We start from the raw sequence: 18,466 nt of genomic DNA, 5'->3' as shown, positions 1-18,466 counted from the left end.
GCCACACCCATTAAGCCTGTACTCTAGAGGCTGGGAGCCACAGCTACTGAGCCTTCGTGCCCCAACTAGTGAAGGCCATGTTCCCTAGAGCCTGTGCTCTGCAACGAGGGAAGCCACTGCAATGAGAAGTCTGTGCACCGCAACTAGAGTGTAGCTCCTGCTCGTCGTAATTAGAGAAAAGCCCACGTAGCAATGAAGACCCGGGACAGCCAAAAATAAACAAATAAATTCAATACTTAAAAAGTTCAAAAGTTGGCAAACTATAATATCACAAGTCAGGATAGTGGCTACTCTTGGAAGAATAGCAATTAGAGGAGATGATGAAGATTTTCATGGCACCGATGATCTGTTTCTTGATCTATATGCTACCTAGGTATCAGTGTTTTGCTTGCAAAGATACATCAATATGTGCATTCATAGTGTGTATACTGTTCTTTATGTATATTAGAGTTTGATAATAGGTTTTATGAAATGACTTCATATCTGTTTGTTTCTGACCACCTCAATTTACAGAGGCCAGTTTGAAATCTAATGCTACTGTCCAACATGCTGCCTGCTTTTTTCCTAAGTGGGAGCTTCCTGTGCACGCAAAGAGCCTCCTTTGAATTGCTCAAAATCTCACTTGAAAAAAAAAAACTGCTAATGGTGACAACAAAAATGTTCCCAGGAAACAAACTGACCCCAGTTGAGAACCACTGGCCTAACAGGGCTTAACTGATTTCCCCACCTGTATCCCTTACCAGCTTCCTCCCTCACCCACTTTCTGCCCCTGACCTGTCAAATCTAGCCACCTGGCCTCCTTGGTGTCCTCCTTGGTGTCCAGACACGTTCTCGCCTCACTTCTTCACCAGCTGTTTCCTCTGCCTGTAACATTCCCCTCCAGGTATCTGGGGTCTCACCCCCTCACCTCCTTCAAGGATATGCCCAGAGGTTACCTTCTCAGTGAGGCTTTCCCTGGCCTTCTTACGTAAACATTGAATCCTCTGTACTCTCTATCTAGCTTGCTTTATTTCTATCCAGAGCACTTATAACCTGATCATCTAGCATAAAACTTATTTTGTTTGATATCTGTCTCCCTTAAGAAAATATAAGATCCAAAGGGGCAAGAATTTTGTTTTCTTCACTGTTCTGTCCCCTGTGCCCAGAACAGTGCTTGACACATAGTAGATGCTCAATTAAAATTTGTTGACTAAATGAATGAATACAGTCGCAAGCCCAGTTCAGTGTCTGACACGCATATGACATCCAGATTAATTTAGGATTTAACCACTGTCTCACTGTTCTTCTTGTAACCTCCATCCCCCCAAGATTAGGGTCTACCCCTCACCTCCACATGGCGCCGTGACTTTGGTCAACTAGCACTTTTGATTGTGACCACTTCCTTCCTCCCCACCTCCTCTGGTCGTGCTTAGCCCACCTGCCAGGATGTTCACCTGTCCCTCCCTCGCCTCCACCGTCCTAATGCAGGTGACCTGTCTGGACCACCACCTTCCTGTCCCTAGAGTCTCCCAGTGCTGTGACCCTCTGGTTTCTCTCCTTCCCTGCCCTGCCCCTGCACACTGTCCCCATCCCTCCTCTTGTCCCAGCAAACCCTCACCCTGGTACCACCTTCCCAGAGGTGGACGTGGTTCTGATCTCCGGCTCTAACACAATCTACTTACGTCCCCAACTCTGTAACTTCCATGTGCCAAAATCTTGGAAAAGTCAAGACGTGACGTCTCTCTTTTTCCTCTGTTCATTTACCATGAAACCTGAAGTTGTGGCAGGCCTGTCTTTCCATGAAAGGCTGCCTGAGTTTTCTTGCTTCCACTTGACTATAATATGAGCCTGTGTTCAGAGCCACAGAAACCTGACACTGTTCAATAAGCAAGCAGCTGTAAATGCCAAGAGTCAAGATGCCTCAAGTGAAGGGGAACTTGGAATCAAGGTTGGTCATCATTTTTGTTGCATTAATGTGACAATAGACAGTTTCTTTAGCAGACATCACAATAATGTCAGCAGGGACTTCTTGAGATATGGTAGTTAGTTGCCTGTGATAAGTAAGAATCAAATAACCAGACACAGGATCTTTCTACATAAGGTTTGTTTGTATGCCTGTTGTGGGAAGGCGTTTGGGCCAAAATCCAGATACACCCAAAGCACAAACCTAGAAAAATTGGCAAAGCAACACTTTAAATTTTTACCTAGAAATAGATCTGTGGACATAATCCCGAAGTCCTCAATAAACAAAACAACTGATTGAACCATAATGCATTTGCCTGTGTTAAAACCGAAGATCATTTATCAAACTGTCCACAGAATCCGTGATTTGAACTGACACTGATGACATAAACAGATAATCAAGATTTTGAGAAGTTCATGGCTAGCTCAAGGAATTCAAGGACACTGGTTGAAAAGATGATTATGATTTGGTTTCTGGACATCTGGCCTACCAAGGAAGGAACTGACAGATAAGTCCTCCATGCCCTTGAACTTTTCAATGCCTGAGTGTTATGTGGGAAGACAGCCATTTATCACCTTCACAGTGGCCAGGAGGCTGCAGGGGCAGGACAGGAGTCTGGTTTCCTGGTTGGGTCTCTGTTTTCTACAATGGTCTGAAAATGATAAATACACTTGTTATCATATCAGCCCTGCCGAGGAGGAAATGTGACATGGGAAAGGGCAGAAACAGCTCAGTCTGCGTGATCACACAAGTTATGTATGGATTATATGCATCATATGTATATTTTTCTATAGTCAGATGTTGAAACATTGAGTGCCAAGGTTGTCAAGATCTGCATAGAGTTTAATAGTCTTCCTAAATATACCTCATGTTATTAATTGCACTCCCTTTACATTTGAACTTTAAGAAATAAAAGTGACAGTTACATTTTTTCTTTTTCTAAAAAAAGGAAGCCATATTTTTAAAAAATCTCATGTTTGGAATTTCCCAAGTCTCTGGTAAAATGCCCAAATATCTAGATCTTGAAAGAGTTCCAAGTCATCTCAGAAATTACTCCACAGTGCTTCAGTGAATGGTGGCATAATGCAAAACATGTTGAGCTTGTGTTGAGTCATTAATTAGTGACATTTATTGAACACTTGTTGTATGCAAGGCGTCGTATTAATGCAATATACAAACAAAAATACAAGAAAGGGAGTCTAATTATACTAAGGCAATAAGTAAAGGATGCCTTTTTTTAGATAAAAGGAATAGGATAATGGAGAAACAACTTTATTTATGAACCTCCTTACCTTAACATTGTTCCCTGATAATAAATAAGTGAAAATATGAACTATAAATAGAGAGACACAGCAAACTCCAAACCTGTTTTTGTCAAGAAACTTGATGTGAAGCCTCTGGGTTAACACTCATAAGTGAGTCAGTAAAGGTCATAATGAAGACCAAATTGCTTTTCTCTGTGATATTTTGAGAACTCTGTAGCAAACAGCTCCGATTTCAGCCTTTTAATAATTGACTTAAGGGACAAAAGGTTGCCAGCACTTTTTTACCCTTAACTTTATGCATCTATAGAAAATCTGGCCCCCATGGAAACTAAATAATTATGAATTTCAAGCAAGATTAATAGGTATGCAGGCTCAACATATCTAATGGGAAAAAAATTCATTAACATGCAACCTTGAAGCAGAAAACACAAGTTCCTATGACTGCAATTAGACCTAACAAACCTATAACATTGGGTTCCTTGCAGATATTTTCCAAGAAGGAATAGGCAGTTTGCTCAATTCAAACACTTTGGAATATAATTGCTTGCTTTGTTCATTTTAGAAAAAAAAAAAAATCTCTTTTCGGGAAAGAAGAATCCAGTGTGTGAGTTTCCTTCCCTGTCAGATTGCTGATCCAGAGCAGAAGTGTCATCAGCTACAGTAGACAGATTGAATTTTCCCTGCCCTGTCTTCATTGCCCCCTTCCTGCTGGGAATAACATGAACCTTCTTCCTTTTGGGAAACCTTTGTGATTCAGTAGCTGTAACCCGTTCTTGTCTCCAGAGATGAACGCAGGGCTCAAAAGGTCAATCTCTGGCCTCAGTGATTGTGTCAAAGATTGGCCTTGACCCAAGCCAGACCGATGATGCCTGCCCAGTTGGGGGATAACTAAATTGGTGGCCGCCATCTTGCTTCTCATGGGAGAATCTTCCTGAGAGTGAAGCTAACACAGAAGAAAGCAGAGCTGAGAGATGGGAAAAAAAACCGAAACAAAATACACTTGAAACCATCTTTTAGAAAATATTTTGGCCATGCTATGTGACATGTGGGATATAATTTCCCAGACCAGAGATCGAATCCGCGCGCCCTGCATTGGAAGCCTGGACTTTTAACTACTGGACCACCAGGGAAGTCCCCTGAAGTTGTCTTCTGAGCATCTAGACCCAGCTATAGGTGAAGCCTTGATTCCGGCTGACTGATGTTCTTAACTCTGCTCCTTACCTGCTCAGGTTTGGGACTTCTACTTGATCACATCCTGCCAAACTGCTTTGGTACAAATTACCTGCCTAGACTCCACTCCCAGTCCCCAGTACTCCAGGTAGTGCCCTGGAGAACCCCCTCCAGAGTCTTCCTCCCATGAGAACCTGCACACCCTCATTTTGCCCTCTTGCGTACAACCTCCCCCACTCCCAACCATCCCATAGATAGGTATAGCCTCCAGTTTTAACATGTCCAGCTTGTTCAACCAGCAACTAAACTTCATTCCCTCAAAACCATGCACATTTAGTTCTGTAACCAATAAATCTATTTTGCTTTGGGTGGTTCAAATTCAGTTTCTGTCACTTGCAACTGAATGCCCTTAATCATCATAGATGGCAGATAATTTTTTTCAAGCATGTTGATTATTTTGGAAGAGTCAAGGGTCACCCAGAATCAGGTTTTTTTTATGTGATAGGCATTCAAGCAGAGAGTACCATTATGTGCATGAAATATTTTGCAGTCAAATATAATGAAATATAATTAATATGAACTAAAATGTGAAAATAATTATACATGCTTCTAGTAATTCCAAAGAGGAGTCTCCATGGTGCCTCTTTAAATTGATATGGCATTTAAATACATGTTATCATAAGATTGGTAAATAAGTGAATAGCTTTAGAGTAACACACTCAAGTATGGCTGACAGGCCACCTACACTGGTAATTTCTCCGGAGGATGGTTTAAAATTCAGATTCCTTGGACCCATTCCAAGCTCACTGAATCAGCATCTCTGGGAACTGGACATGAGAATGTTCATTTTGGATAAAATTCCAGGGTACTGTCTAGGCATACAAGAGTTTGAGCACAATTTGCTTCTAAGTCCTGCTTCGTGTATGTATTTTTAGTAAACCTTCAAGTGTTACTGTCTGAATCTAATGAGTAATTCTAAGAACATCTCATTATTGATAAGAGTGAAGCTGAATTGGCACACCTATAAAAAGCAGTAAGGTTCAGGTAATCTATAAAGGCCTAGAGGCAGGATGCAGTCAGCTCAGGCTAAGTTCTCTGTGGTAGTTCAGTTCAGTTCAGTCACTCAGTCGTGTCTGACTCTTTGTGACCCAATGAACCACGGCATGCCAGGCCTCCCTGTCCGTCACCAACTCCCGGAGTTTACCCTAACTCATGTCCATTGAGTTGGTGATGCCATCCAACTCTCTCATCCTCGGTTGTCCCCTTCTCCTCCTGCCCTCAATCTTTCCCAGCACCAGAGTCTTTTCAAATGAGTCAGCTCTTCCCATCAGGTGGCCAAAGTATTGGAGATTTAGCTTCAACATCGTCCTTTCAATGAAAACCCAGGACTGATCTCCCTTAGGATGGACTGGTTGGATCTCCTTGCAGTCCAGGGGACTCTCAAGAGTCTTCTCCAACACCACAGTTCAAAAGCACCGATTTTTCAGCACTTAGCCTTCTTCTATACATGACTACTGGAAAAAACCATAGCCTTGCCTAGACTGAACTTTGTTGACAAAGTAATGCCTCTGCTTTTTAATATGCTGCCCAGGTTGGTCATAACTTTCCTTCTAAGTAGTAGGCGTCTTTTAATTTCATGGCTGCAATCACCATCTGCAGTGATTCTGCAACCCAGAAAAATAAAGTCAGCCACTGTTTCCACTGTTTCCCTATCTATTTGCCATGAAGTGATAGGACCAGATGCCATGATCTTCGTTTTCTGAATGTTGAACTTAAAGCCAACTTTTTAACTCTTCTCTTTTGCTTTCACCAAGGGGCTCTTTAATTCTTCTTCACTTTCTGCCATAAGGGTGGTGTCATCTGCATATCTGACGTTATTGATATTTCTCCCAGCAATCTTGATTCCAGCTTGTACTTCTTCCAGCCCAGTGTTTCTCATGATGTACTCTGCATATAAGTTAAATATGCAGGGTGACAATATACAGCCTTGACATACTCCTTTTCTTATTTGGAAGCAGTCTGTTGTTCCATGTCCAGTTCTAACTGTTGCTTCCTGACCTGCATACAGGTTTCTCAAGAGACAGGTCAGGTGGTCTGGTATTCCCATCTCTTTCAGAATTTTCCACAATTTATTGTGATTCACACAGTCAAAGGCTTTGGCATAGTCAATAAAGCAGAAATAGATGTTTTTCTGGAACTCTCTTGCTTTTTCGATGATCCAGCGGATGTTGGCAATTTGATCTCTGGTTCCTCTGCCTTTTCTACAACCAGCTTGAACATCTGGATGTTCATGGTTCACGTATTGCTGAAGCCTGGTTTGGAGAATTTTGAGCATCACTTTACTAGCATGTGAGATGAGTGCAATTGTGTGGTAGTTTGAGCATTCTTTGGCATTGCCTTTCTTTGGGATTGGAATGAAAACTGACCTTTTCCAGTCCTGTGGCCACTGCTGAGTTTTCCAAATTTGCTGGCATATTGAGTGCGGCACTTTCACAGCATCATCTTTTAGGATTTGAAAAAGCTCAACTGGAATTCCATCACCTCCACTAGCTTTGTTCGTAGTGATACTTCTAAGGCCCACTTCACATTCCTAAGGACTCCACTCCAATTCCTAAGGACTTCACATTCCAGGATGTCTTACTCTAGGTGAGTGATCACACCATCGTGTTTATCTGGGTCGTGAAGATCTTTTTTGTATAGGTCTTCTGTGTATTCTTGCCACCTCTTGTTAATATCTTCTGCTTCTGTTAGGTCCATACCATTTCTGTCCTTTATCGAGCCCATCTTTGCATGAAATGTTCCCTTGGTATCTCTAATTTTCTTCAAGAGATCTCTAGTCTTTCCCATTCTATTATTTTCCTCTATTTATTTGCATTGATCGCTGAGGAAGGCTTTCTTATTTCTCCTTGCTATTCTTTGGAATGCCACATTCAAATGGCTGTATCTTTCCTTTTCTCCTTTGCTTTTCGCTTCTCTTCTTTTCACAGCTATTTGTAAGGCCTCCTCAGACAGCCATTTTGCTTTTTTGCATTTCTTTTTCTTGGATATGGTCTTGCTCCCTGTCTCCTGTACAATGTCACAAACCTCTGTCCACAGTTCATCGGGTGCTCTGTCTATCAGATCTAGTCCCTTAAATCTATTTCTCACTTCCACTGTATAATCAGAAGGGATTTGATTTAGGTCATACCTGAATGGTCTAGTGGTTTTCCCCAGTTTCTTCAATTTAAGTCTGAATTTGGCAATAAGGAATTCATCATCTGAGCCACAGTCAGCTCCCGGTCTTGTTTTTGCTGACTGTATAGAGCTTCTCCATCTTTGGCTGCAAAGAATATAATCAATCTGATTTTGGTGTTGACTATCTGGTGATGTCCATGTGTAGAGTCTTCTCTTGCGTTATTGGAAGAGGGTGTTTGCTATGACCAGTGTGTTCTCTTGGCAAAACTCTATTAGCCTTTGCCTTGCTTCATTCTGTACTCCAAGGCCAAATTTATCTGTTATTCCAGGTGTTTCTTGACTTTTACTTTGGTATTCCAGTCCCCAAAATGAAAAGGACATCTTTTTTGGGGTGTTAGTTCTAAAAGGTCTTGTAGGTCTTCATAGAACTGTTTAACTTCAGCTTCTTCAGTGTTACTAGTCGGGGCATAGACTTGGATTACTGTGATATTGAATGGTTTGCCTTGGAAACAAACAGAGATCATTCTGTCATTCTTGAGAATCTCTGTGGTAACAAGGGCCTAAAATATTAATGGCTTACAACATCAAAGGTTGACTTTTTATGCATTTACATATCCATCACAGAACACTCCAGAACTCACGGCTATTGGAACCATCTTTATCTGGGACATAGCTGGTCCTCTAATGGAGGGTAAAGGGAATAGGGGGACCTCAGGCTGGCTCTTAAAGTCTCTGCTCAGAAGTGATACATGTTACTTGCAGCCATATTCCATTGACCAAAGCAGGTCACATCACTGTTCTTGTGTTCAGTGGAGTAGGGAAGGATAATCCTATAGAAAAGGATACTAAAGGGAAGAGCAGCAAACATTTTGAATGTAAATGTAATCTACTGCATAGGAAATTCAACAAGATTATGTGCTCTTGAAAAACATGGGGGAGCCTATGGTCAGATAAGTTTGGGGACTGCTGCTTACTCTAGCCACTTCTGGAGCTGCACAATGTAACCCAGCATATTAAAGGCTCTCAGAAGTCCTGCAATAGAAAACAACTAATATTATTAACCCCTAGTTTCCAAGCTTTGTTTCCATGGTGTTTTCAAACATCATCTCAACACATGTCAACAATTTGACATTGGAAAAAGACATCATTTGTGCTGTAGACAAAATAATATTTTCTTCTTCTATGACTGCAAAGCAGGCATGTGGGATGTTCCTAGTAGAATATTGCATAATAAATTTCGTGTAGCTTCAAGCTATTCATGTGTTTTAAAAAATTCTGATATTCTACTAAGTCATCAGAAAAGCCTGGGGAACTCTATGAAAATATCTGTCTTGTTATTCTAACTAGTTAAAGTCTGTTGAAATTTAGTAGCATTATTAGAGAGCACTTAAGAAGTAAATCTAATAAACCCGGTTCTTCCAGGTATGATGAGAGTATTCCAGAAAAGATTTTACTTTAAAATCTTCCTCATTACCATGTTTGGGATTAGGCAATTCCTGTAAATTGAAGCAATGCACTTTTTTTCCCCATTTATGGGAACTTGTCATTTTACAAGTTGATCAGCAGTTCTGTAGTTACAAATAAACACAAAAGTACTCAAATCTATCAGCATCATGATGGGGGAGGTCATTTCCTACTTTTTCTCTACCTCCACCCAACACATCCTTGTATCCCTGCTGGGATGCTGGTGATGCACAGTGTTTTTGCTGCTGTGTAAGTGGAGGGTGTTGTTTCTCAAGTTACTATGTGGCTAGAGCATTCCACAAACAGAGGTGGTTGTGGTCATTGCCCAATTTTTCCCCGGTTAAGTCACTGGTGGTGAACACCATTTTTGAAAACCCATGCTCTGTTCTCTGATGCTGTCCTCTGCTCTATCACTGCCTCTCAGTCTTTCCCTGGCTCCTCTTCCTGATCTATTCATCACATAATGGAGTTCTTCTGATTAGTCCCTTGACCTTTTCTCAACTCACTCTGCATATGCCTGCCAATGTGAATGAGTCCACTTTCTAGGCTTGGGCCCCACCTGGATCTATCTCCAGCTTGCTCCTGAGGTTTAGTGTGTGTGTGTATGTGTGTGTGTTAGTTGCTCAGTCGTGTCTGATTCTTTGCAATCCATGGACTATACCCACCAGGCTCCTCTGTCCATGGAATTCTCCAAGCAAGAATACTGGAGTGGGTTGCTATTTCCTCCTCTAGAGGATCTTCCTGACCCAGGGATTGAACCTGGGTCTCCTACATTGGCAGGCAGGTTCTTTGCCATCTGAACGACTGGAGATACCTCCCTCCCTGAGCTTTGGTATCATATTCTAATTGCCAAGAGATGGTCTCCACTTGGTGCTGGATATCTGACTCAAAGTGAATGTATCCCAAACAAAACTCTTCATTTTCCTCCCAGACTTGTAATATTCTGTTTCCCATTCATTGTTTTACCACTTATTTAGTCTCCTGATTAAGAATGGGACATTATCTCTGACCCCTCCATTTCTTCTACCCAAGACTCCAACTCATGCCCATATTCAATGCAATAACAGAAGTATGAGACTTGAGACTTCCTCTCTATCTCCATGTACTGTCTTGATTCAGATGCTGATTCCATCTGCTTGGATACTGAGAGTGTGGAATTGTGGTGAAAAGTATGGGTTCTGGCATCCAGACAGCTTGGGATGGAATTCTGACTCTAACCACTTCTTATAGACTGATGAAGCCAAGTTATTTAACCTCCCTGGGCTTGAGTTTCCTCTTCTACAAAGAAGGATCATTACGTCATGCTGTGCTCAGCCTCTCAGTCATGTCTGACTCTTTGTGACTTCATGGACTATAAATCGCTAGGCTCCTCTGTCCATGGAATTTTCTAGGCAAGAATACTAGATCAGTTGCCATTTCCTACTCTAGGGGATCTTCCCTACTCAGGGATCAAACCTGCATCTCCTGCATCGGCAGGCAGATTCTTTACCACTGTGCCACTGGGAAGCATAAGGATCCTTCTAGTCACTAAATGGGGCTGTTGTGAGGATTACTTTGGTAAATATATATGCAATGTCTAGCACATTATAAATGCACATTGGGTGTTAGTTCCTAGTATCATAACAACATCTTGGCTCATTTCACTGGTACTAGTGTTTTTCCGTTCTCATTAGAATCACCTTCCTAAGAGATAAATCTTATCATGTCACTCCTTACCTTCTACTGACTTTCTACCATTTAAAGGATAAAGTTAACTTTCCTAGCAGGACATGTAAGACCCTTCAAAAATCTCTTCCTAACTGCTCTTTTGGGTTTATTTCTGGCCACATGAGGCTTTAAATACCGGGTCAGCGCTAAACTTCTCACCATTTCCCAGACACTCTATATCCACTGATTGGAGAAGGCAATGGCACCCCATTTCAGTACTCTTGCCTGGAAAATCCCATGGACGGAAGAGCCTGGTAGGCTGCTGTCCATGGGGTCGCTAAGAGGCAGACACGACTGAGCGACTTCACTTTCACTTTCATGCATTGGAGAAGGAAATGGCAACCCACTCCAGTGTTCTTGCCTGGAGAATCCCAGGGACAGGGGAGCCTGGTGGGCTGCCGTCTATGGGGTCGCACAGAGTTGGACACGACTGAAGCGACTTAGCAGCAGCAGCTATATCCACTGATACTTCGGCACCTTTGCATGAACTACTTCCATGCTTGTCAGCTTTCCTAAGTTGTGCTGCTTTAACGACCATCCCCAGGTCTCAGTGGTTTTCAACAACATAAGTTTACTTCTTACTTAAATTATAGGTTGTCTGCAGGGCAGCTTCAACTCTACTCCAGAAGTCTCCTTTACTCCGAGATCTACACTGAATAAGCAGTCCCTTTCTGCAAATGGCTCTTCATGTGGCAGAGGGGAAAGAGTGACCTTGGAATGTTATGATAGATCTTAAAGGTTTTGTTCAGAAATGGCACAAAACACTTCTATGCAGATTTGATTGGCCAAAGAAAGTAAATTGGCTAAGCCTGACTTTAATTAGGGTGGGGAGATACAACCTCTCCTGTCCCTACATATCTCTCCCTATATTAGGAAGAAGAAACTAACAGAAGAAATAATATAGTCTCCCATCATTCCCTATATTTGAAACACCCTCACATGTCCCTGCTTTCCCCATTTTTCAAAATCTTCTAAGCCTTCTTATCACTTCCCTTATGGAATTTTTCTGTTGGCACCAGACAGCTCATTTCTCATCATTCTTTCAGGACTCCAGCCCCATTTTTAATAAAGTGCTTGTCAAGCTGTTATTAAAAGTATGTGTTTACATCCCCTTTTCTCTCATGGGCAAAGGCTACAACTTCTCGATTTCTCTATCCCTGGCTCTAAGCATCCTAGGGCTCAGAACATGTCAACAGAATGAATGAATGAGACAGTTTGTTGCTTGGCCATTTATAGGCAAGGTTGGTTAAGCTTTTCTGCTAATACTCAGTGGGAGGTGGCCAAGTAACTAAGTAACTCCTTTATGCAGGCAGAAAGGAGACTTAAAGACCAGTGAAAAACACATGTGCTTTTTTCCCTCCATGCCCACCAAATATTATGTCATTTTCTTATTTTGCCCTTAGTCCATGGCTGTGTACCAAGACAAAATGGTTTGGAAATATACTATCTGTGCATGTAGCCTTGGGAATTTATATACATGCCATATTCAAAAGAAAGCAGATGGTGCCTATATAGTTTGTTAAAACTTTGTTTCAAATCCAGTTATCTACTGAAAAGACTGTACCAGTAAAATTGTCTTGATGAACTATCAATAAGTCTTATCTTCAGCAGCTTTTTGGGAAGATACTAAATCAAATTGACAAAGTATTCAGTCTTACCTCCTAACTATTGCAGACTCATTCTCTTTCATCTCTCTCCTCTGGCACCGTCTTAGTTCAGGTTCTTATCACTTCTTGCACACATGCGTGCTAAGTTGCTTCAGTCATGTCTGACTCTTTGCAACCCTATGGACTATATATAGCCCATCAGGCTCCTCTGTCTATGGGATTCTCCAAGCAAGAATACTGGAGTGGGTTGCCATTTCCCCTTCCAGGGAATCTTCCCAGCCCAGGGATTGAACTGGCATCTCGTATGTCTCCTGCATCGACAGGCAGGTTCTTTACCACTGAGCCACCTGGGAAGCCCTCGTCACTCCTTACCTGCACTTTTACTACAAACTCCTTCTTGGTTTCTCTCTGCCCAGAATACCCTCCTCTAATCAAGCATGACTTAATTGATGAAGGATGCATTTTCGTTAGGCATCACCTTCCTTCTACACTCTCTCCAATGCCCTCTCTTTCAGTTCAGTTTAGTTCAGTTGCTCAGTCATGTCTGACTCTTTGTGATCCCATGAACCGCAGCACGCCAGGCCTCCCTGTCCATCACCAACTCCCAGAATTTACCCAAACTCATGTCCATTGAGTTGGTGATGCCATCCAACCATCTCATCCTCTGCCGTCCCTTTCTCCTCCTGCCCTCAATCTTTCCCAGCATCAGGGTCTTTTCAAATGAGTCAGCCCTTCGCATGAGATGGCCAAAGTATTGGAGTTTCAGCTTCAAAATCAGCCCTCTGTTTACATGTCCTCCAATAGGGTTAAGTCTTCTCCCTGTATATCTTTTTATCATCATGTTTCATCACATCACATTGTACTTGTTTGTTTATATGTCTGTTTCCTCTTAATGGAATAAGAGTTTTCTGAGAGTAAGTATTGTGGTATAAGATTCATCTCTTAATCAGAGCAAAGTGCCTTTGAACACACATAACGTGCTCAATTAATGTTTGGTACATTGAGGTCCTGTTGAACTGAAGGCAAAAATTACAGCTTACACATTTTGTGCTAAATAATACAGTACAATTGAAAGGAGATTTTGATCTGGGCTTTTAATGTGTGATTTTCATGATTCATGAAGAATGCAGTGCTTATGTTTTGATTTAATTTATATGATTTTTAACCTTTATATATAAGCTCTCTGCAAAACTTTTTGGAAATGAACTAATTCTCATGTGAATTTTAGTAGACTAAGAAAAAAGTCTATAAAAATTACCCTTCATAAAACCTTGTATGGTTAAAGAAAATTTAGAAGATACAATGCCTCTTTATTATCCTTGCCACTGAAAACAAAAATGAAATTTTTACTGAGATATAAAAACTAAAGACAGAAAGAGAATTTAAGTTATGTGTGCCTTAGAAAAACAGTATGACATGCTAATTTGGCCAAATCTCTTGAAAGAAAAGAAGCCAAGTGCAAATTACGTTTATCTAATTTAGCTCGAGAATGAAATTTTCAGTTTTGGTAACTCTAACACATGTTATGTAAGAGATCATGAGTACAAGAGGGAGAGGAAAAAAAGGCGAAAGAAGTTGTAATTAAAGTAAATCTTCCCAGAACCCTGGATTGCACCAGGAACGTGGCCAGAATAAGCAAGGCTACTGACTTCTGCCAGGGTCATGTTTAGAGGTTACTTTATCATAGCCCTTGCTCGAAAAACATAATTTGAGCAAAGAAGGGTTCCCAATGTTCAGTGATCTCCATGTGCTTCCCATTAGGGTCGGAAGAAGAAATGCTGTGGTGTCTTCCACAAACGGAATGGAATGGGAGTTTTCAGATCTCTTTCCGACTTGGCAAGAGATGCCAGTCTGGACATCAGGAAGGCCTGGCTATTTCTAGAGTTCAGGGGCACACAGCCATAGCGACACCTAGGAACCGCTGCAAATAGTTACTTACTTACTCCTCTTCCAGACAGGAAAGCATCTAGTTCAACTCAGAATCGCTGTCTACCTTAATCTAAACAACAGTATGATTTTTGAAGTCTAAGTTAAGAGCAAAATATTATTAGTGATTTCCTTTGCTAGCTAAGCTCAGATTTGGAAGCTTCCTGAAATGGCCTGTCAAATCTTCACTCACTCACCCACTCCCTACCAAGAGAGAAGGACAGATCACATAGACCAACTAAAACCTTTTCCTGCCTCCAATCAGCAACCAGGATAGTGTGAAGGCCAAGCCAAGGGAAGCACCATGGTCAGCTGCTTATCCAATATCCACTTCCCCCTTTTTCCTCACTTAACACTAAGTGTTAAGTGTCCAGCTAAGTATTCTCTTTTCCAGCCAATAAAACACAAGGAGATGTTTGCCTGGGAGTTCTGATAAAGCCTTTGCCTTCCTGTTAGAAGGAGATAGGGATAACATTCTCTTCCTGCTTTCATAGCACATGTGATGTCAACTACAGCAAACATCTTGGAACATCTTGAAACATGAGGCTCTAAGGATAACAGAGCAGAAAGATAGAATGACCTGGGTCCCTCATGGCATTATGAACTATAAACAACTCTAGCAATCACTTAACTCTGGATTTTTGTAATGAGTGAATCCCCTATTCACTGAAGCTACATGGCTTGGGTTTTCTGTTATTTGCAGTCTAAGACATCCCTAACTTTATATACCAAGTTTATCAACAAAAGCGAAATTAAGGATTCTCAGGGGAAAGCCAGTCTCAGGCTATTAGCAGTAGAGAGATAACAGTTTAGAAGAGGTAGAAGCTAGTCAGATTTTTCTCCCCATTTCCAAATGTCCCTTCATTTCGCCTGCAACATCCTCATGAAATTTTGGACCAGTCATCTTGCTCGTGCTTAGTTGCTCAGTGGTGTCTAACTCTGCAACGCTATGGACTGAGGCCCATCAGGCTCCTCTGTCCATGGGTTTTTCCAGGAAATAATTCTGGAGTAGGTTGCCCTTTCCTCCTCCAGGAAATCTCCCTGACCCAGGGAGGGAACCCACGTCTCCTGCATCTCCGGCATGGGCAGGTGGATTCTTTACTACTGAGCCACCTGGGAAGCCCCAGACCAGTCATAGAAGATGGAATTAAAAGTTCCCATTTTAAAATATCAGTCCTGATATATGATGTACCAATATTATGACTTCATTGCTTTGAATCATAAAGTTTCTTCCAGTACTAAGAATCATTAGCATCTATCCTGCCCTTTTAGATTTCAGCAGAGTTTGTAACTTAAGAGGCTTAGTTGATTGAAAATAATAGAAGTCTTACACTTATTTATAATTTTAAATAAAAGAAGATAATTCCAGTGGGAGGTACAGTTTTAACCTTTTATTACTCAAGTTTAAGATTCAGGTATAAGACTTTCATGTGGATTCTATAATTATCTTTTGCAAATTATGTTTTTATATGATATTCATTGCCATCATTTTCCAAGTGCTAACATGTAGGTTTCTATAGGCATAGATCATATTCTGTATTTTTTTTATTAAAAAAAAAACTGGTAACATCTGGTTGACGGACTGGGTTATGGATGTGTGCACCTGGAGTACAGCCAGGCCCATGCAAACATACAATTACACTGGATCCATCACATCAAAGCCATTTTCTATCCTGGCTCCAATTTTGGTTTGGCACATTGTTTCATCTTGTTCTGCTCCAAAACCCTGCAATAGTATTGAAAAGAATGGATAGAAATGGGCATCTTTGCTAATCTTTTAGCTCTCCCAATTGGAGAGGTGCCCACCAAAAAATTTAGAAATGAAACAAATTCATCACTTAAACATTTCTATTAATGATAATAGCCACCATTGGCTGAGATATTTACCAGGTGCTGAGAGAGGTTCTGAACTCTGTGCAGACATCTGGCCCTCACACGTCTGGGAGGAGATCTCAGTCTTCCGATACAAAGTCCTTCACGCATCCAGTCAGTGCGTGTTACAAGCAGCCTCCGGGCTGGACTCTGGGACTGCAGTAGAGAAAAAGGCAAACCTGCCACTCCCCACTCCATGCTGGGCACCACTTTCTGCATGTACACAGATGTCTCACGCAGTCTAATGGAGGGCTGGGGGAAGAAATATCCCAGTGAAACAAGAGGGAAGAAAGAGGGAAACTAGGAGCACAATGTCAAGCCCTAACTTAGAGGGGGACAGGAGGTAAAATCTTACTGAGAAAATGATGTTTAAACCTAGACATTCAGGGTTACTCACTTAATGGGAGAAGAGGTACTGGCACTCGGGATAAACTACTTCCAGGCAGACGAGACAAGACATGGTTGGATAACACGGGGTCAAGAAAGGGCCAGAGAGCACTTCTGGGGGACTGAAAAGGGGCACTGCTGGGGGAGCTAAGAGAACCAGGGATAGATGTGAGAGGGACACTACTTTGTGGGAGCACGCTTGGGACTTTATCCTAAAGACAAGGTGAAGCCATCTAGAGTGGTAGTTGTCACAGTTCTGTGTGAGTGTGAATGTGTGTGTGTGGAGGGGGGAGTAAAGACCATGGGGTGAATAGGGAGAAGAATAATCAGATTTAAATGCAGATTCAGAGAATTCCCACCTTTGTCCTCCAAAGCTAGAATCTGATCTCAGTGTGCTTGATTCCCACCCTTTGCTCTTTACCCGTCATTATCTACCATCTTCTAACTTTACCAGCTCTCTGCTAGGCAGTGTGTGTGCATGCTCAGTTGCTCAGTCTTGTTCAACCCTTTGTGACCCCATGGACTGTAGCCTGCCAGGCTCTACTGTCCATGGGGTTCTCCAGGCAAGAATACTGAAGTGGGTAGCCATTCCCTTTTCCAGGGGATCGTCCCCACTCAGGGATGGAACCCTTGTATTGTAGGCAGATTCTTTACCATTTGAGCCACTAGGAAAGCCAAAGCATGATATTGAGACTCTCCAATTAGTCCCCTTGGCTTTAAGTATTTTTAACCAAACTTATTGTTATAAAAGCCCCATAAAAGTCATTACTTCATAGAAAAAAAAATGGATTTTCAATTCTTGCTAAATCCCAAAGTACATTTTTAACTTTCCATTTTTTTTTCTTTTAGGTTAGAAGTTGTATCCACTTAGAATTGTTAGTAGGACATATGATTTTGCTCAGACAAATAAGGAATAAAATATAAAATTCAGAGGTAATATTTGCTTAGGTCTTTGAGTACCTTTTTAAAAAGGCCTTAGATCCCTGAGGATTAATCAAGCACCTCTCAGATTTTGTCTTTCAAAGCTCAAGAAAGGAATGGCTTCTAATAGGATAAAAGGTATATTAAGATCTGAACTGGGGAACTTGCCTGAATGTTTTTCTTTAGAACTAGGTTTGCTTTGGCAAACTTTATAAAATCCTCCAAGCTTTTCACTTTGTTTTCCAGATCATTTACCCAGTCTAAACCATCTGTCTCTAGGTTAGCAACGTTTTTATATACTCTCTTAGAATTAAATGGATCAGCTTATGCACATATTTCTTAGTATTAATTTAAACTGAGGAGATCTATGATACTACTGTCATTTATCACAATTATATTCTTTAGAATACTGCCTTCTTAAAGTGTCGAGCTAACCCCTCCCCCATTTTTTTACAAGTAGGTACGGATCTTGCTAGATCATGTTTAAACCTGAACTAGTAATGCATAGTGTTATACTTCAAAGAACCACAGATCTTAAAGTGCATGCTCCTTAATCATAAAAAACAATAAAATGGATCAAAATGATTTTGCTTATTAAAAATAATTAGATTTTTAACAACAGTCAGTTCTCAAATAAGTGAAATTGAATCCCACTTTGTATGGGAAAAAGCTTGTTCTTGAAATGCTATAAAATTCAAAACTGGTGTCATTAAATCTAGCACATTAGGGGAGAGGGTAAGGATAAGATTTGATTGCCTTATTTGATTAAAGAACAGTATGTAGAAAATATCGGAATGAAATTACAGCATGAGTCAAATCCTACTTACGAATTGCAAAAGAGGTCAGAAGGCAAAAAGAAAGCGTGTATGCATGTGTGCCTGTGTTTGTGTCCTTCCCCGCCCCTCCTTTGTCCTCAGGCAGGATGTAGCCCCACCATTTACAAACGGGGTCCCTAGGGAAAGGAAAAAGCCCTTAGCTAAATCTTCCAGATCAACGTGGAAACTCAGAGTGACTATGGTGGGGGTGGTAAA

General features: G+C 41.3%; 1 long non-coding RNA gene across 1 annotated transcript; it reads right to left on the bottom strand.

Annotated features, from left to right (window-relative positions):
- Positions 1 to 15,631: 15,631 nt before the first annotated feature.
- Positions 15,632 to 16,373, bottom strand: LOC113879234. Its single transcript, XR_003507245.1, has 2 exons — positions 16,143 to 16,373; positions 15,632 to 15,981 (listed from the first exon to the last, which is right to left on the bottom strand). It is a non-coding gene; the product is annotated as an uncharacterized LOC113879234 (long non-coding RNA).
- Between the last annotated feature and the right edge of the window lie 2,093 nt (positions 16,374 to 18,466).

Source organism: Bos indicus x Bos taurus, chromosome 20 (genome assembly GCF_003369695.1).
Source record: "Bos indicus x Bos taurus breed Angus x Brahman F1 hybrid chromosome 20, Bos_hybrid_MaternalHap_v2.0, whole genome shotgun sequence".
NCBI lineage: Eukaryota > Metazoa > Chordata > Mammalia > Artiodactyla > Bovidae > Bos > Bos indicus x Bos taurus.
Note: the sequence above shows the minus strand (reverse complement) of the source record. Positions and strands in the feature narration are given on the sequence as shown.